Consider the following 2,747-nt stretch of genomic DNA (forward strand, 5'->3'; position numbering starts at 1 on the left):
CCATGTTGGCCAGGCTTGTCTTGAACTCCTTACCTCAGGTGATCCGCCCACCTTGGCCTTCCAAAGTGCTGGGATTACAGGTGTGAGCCACCACAACTGGCTTGTGCAGTTTTCTTAAATACCAATTTAGTCATCCATTGAATTGTGACAATAATGCCAAATTTGCAGAGCTGATGTGAATGTTAAACTTTGTAAACTCTAGAAAGTTATGGAAATATTAGGTGTATCATTATAATTCCTGTTCAATACCATGTATTATTTATATTACCTTATTTCTCCATCCATTATTCTAAAGTTTTTGAGAGTGCTGTATACTTCTTATAATTTGTTTCCCCAGTATGCTTGGCCAAGTGTCCTTTCTATTCTATATGAACAAAAATATTTGTCAATTGATGAACTAGATTTGAAACAGTGATGAAATGCTTTCAGATTATTTCATATTTGACATCTTATTCATTGGTTAGTAATATGTGAAGATAGGGCTTAATTATTTTTGTTGTTGTTAATTACAGATTTTAGGTAATTTAAAACATAACCATTGTTACAAGAGCTATATATTCTGTATATTAATTTAAAAAAATGTACAGTTCTCTTTTTCATCTCTCTGCTGTAAAATCAATACTGAATTGGATCAAATGCCAGCTCGTATGCACTTTCAGCTTTGAAAGTTAGGACACAGCTTTGAGTCTCTCTGACCGCAGACCAACTTGTAATTTAACCTACCAGAGGCTGGGTGTGTATCAAAACACAGTGGCTTTACTCAGATCTTTTAAACAGCTACAAAGGTGAAAAAGCTGAGGATGGAGTGGAAAAAGAGAAAGGATACTTTGTTTTAGGGACCTGTTTTATTTATTTATTTTTTTGTATCCATTGATCACAGGACATCAGTGGCTGCTTCAGGGACTTGGGTTAGTAGTCTCCAGGGTTTACTTTACTCTGTATCTAGGGCAAACCTGACAGTCTGGAGTAGAGCAAGAAAAATATGTAATACAGTCAACTACATTATTTAAAAAGCCACCTTTCTGTTATTCTTATGGGGTTGAGGAAATTGTTTCTCTATATGAGTATAAAATTTATCACCAATGTTCAAGGCTTTAAAGCAGAGTTGAAGGCAACCTGAGAATCACTCAGTATTCTTTCTTCCCTTACGTTTTATATCTGCTACTGAATTATTAGTGATGGCTCACTGTGCTTCCAGTGAGGGCAGAGGGTGTTGGGCTCCCCCTAAACAGGGAGAAAAAAGAACAACAAGGATATATATTTTTTTCATGCTGCCTACTGGTTTTGAATGTTTTAGGCTATTTAATTGGAAGAAGAAGGAATTGTTAAAGTTACTTTAAAACTCTACAATTGCTTGATTAACAAGGAGGAGAAAAACTATTGGATAAAACATACAGTTATTTAAATAAGGTTTAGCAATTCAGCAACATCTATCAAAATCTTTATTATTTTCATGTTTAAAAAATACTTTAGGCTGGGCGCAGTGGCTCAGGCCTGTAATCCCAGAACTTTGGGAGGCCGAGGCGGGTGGATCCCTTAAGGTTGGGAGTTCGAGACAAGCCTGACCAACATGGAGAAACCCCCTCTATACTAAAAATACAAAAATTAGCTGGGCATGGTGGCACACGCCTGTAATCCCAGCTACTCAGGAGGCTGAGGCAGGATAATTGCTTGAACCCAGGAGGCAGAGGTTGTGGTGGGCTGAGATCGCATCATTGCACTCCAGCCTGGGAAACAAGAGCGAAACTCTGTCTCAAAATAAATAAATAAATAAATAACCAACCAACCAACAAAACAAAAAAACCAAAGCAAAACAAAAAAACTTTATATGGTAAAAAGACAGCAAAAATAGATTTTTGTTCAAAGAAGAAAAGATATACTGCCATTGTTGTGGTTCTGTAGATGATTTTAGTCTCTGGCTCCTCAACTGTGCACTGAAGTGTAGGTTGATTTCAACCATGGCTTCTCCAGCTTCAGTCATTTATCGAAGCTAAAACCATAGTTTAAAGATACGTGAAAAAACAGAGCAAGTGGAAATTAAGCTTGATTATGGTCTTTCATGTGTTACTTTTGCTGTCCTTGATTGTGTATTTCTGTTGGATCAAACACTCCTATGTTACTGCTTGGCACCATAATGAATCAATATATATTCCAAGTGGCAAGAGGTAAGTTGAGAAGGAAGATGAACCAGTGCAACAAAATGTGCAGAATACAGTGACAATAGTATGGCCAATCAATCTTGGAAATTACCCACTTGTTTAATTTTGAGCAACATGATCTAGCATTAATGTAATCACACTCTAAATCAGACAGTGTAATTATGAAGAGTGAGAGAAAAATGAGCCTGCAACTGAGGAGAAAGAAGACAAAGACCATGTCCTCTTCCTCTACCTATCAAAAGCTTTAAAATGTTTATTTACTCACAAATCCTATTCCTGATAATGTTTCAAAAGAAAACAGTAGAAAAGGCTGGGCATTGTGGCTCACGCCTGTAATCCCAGCACTTTGGGAGGCTGAGGTGGGCGATCCACGAGGTCAGGAGTTCAAGACCAGCCTGACCAGCATGGTGAAACCCCGTCTCTACTAAAAATACAAAAACTGGCTGGGCGCGATGGCTCCCGCCTGTAATCCCAGCACTTTGGGAGGCCGAGGCAGGCGGATCAGGAGGTCAGGAGATCGAGACCATCCTGGTGAACACTGTGAAACCCCGTCTCTACTAAAAATACAAAAAAAAAATTAGCCGGGTG

The 2,747-nt window shown here is 38.4% G+C and overlaps 1 pseudogene; it reads right to left on the bottom strand.

Annotated features, from left to right (window-relative positions):
- Positions 1 to 1,973: 1,973 nt before the first annotated feature.
- On the bottom strand, positions 1,974 to 2,376 carry LOC100611304 (protein cornichon homolog 4-like; annotated as a pseudogene).
- Positions 2,377 to 2,747: the final 371 nt, after the last annotated feature.

This window comes from Pan troglodytes, chromosome 5 (genome assembly GCF_028858775.2).
Source record: "Pan troglodytes isolate AG18354 chromosome 5, NHGRI_mPanTro3-v2.0_pri, whole genome shotgun sequence".
NCBI lineage: Eukaryota > Metazoa > Chordata > Mammalia > Primates > Hominidae > Pan > Pan troglodytes.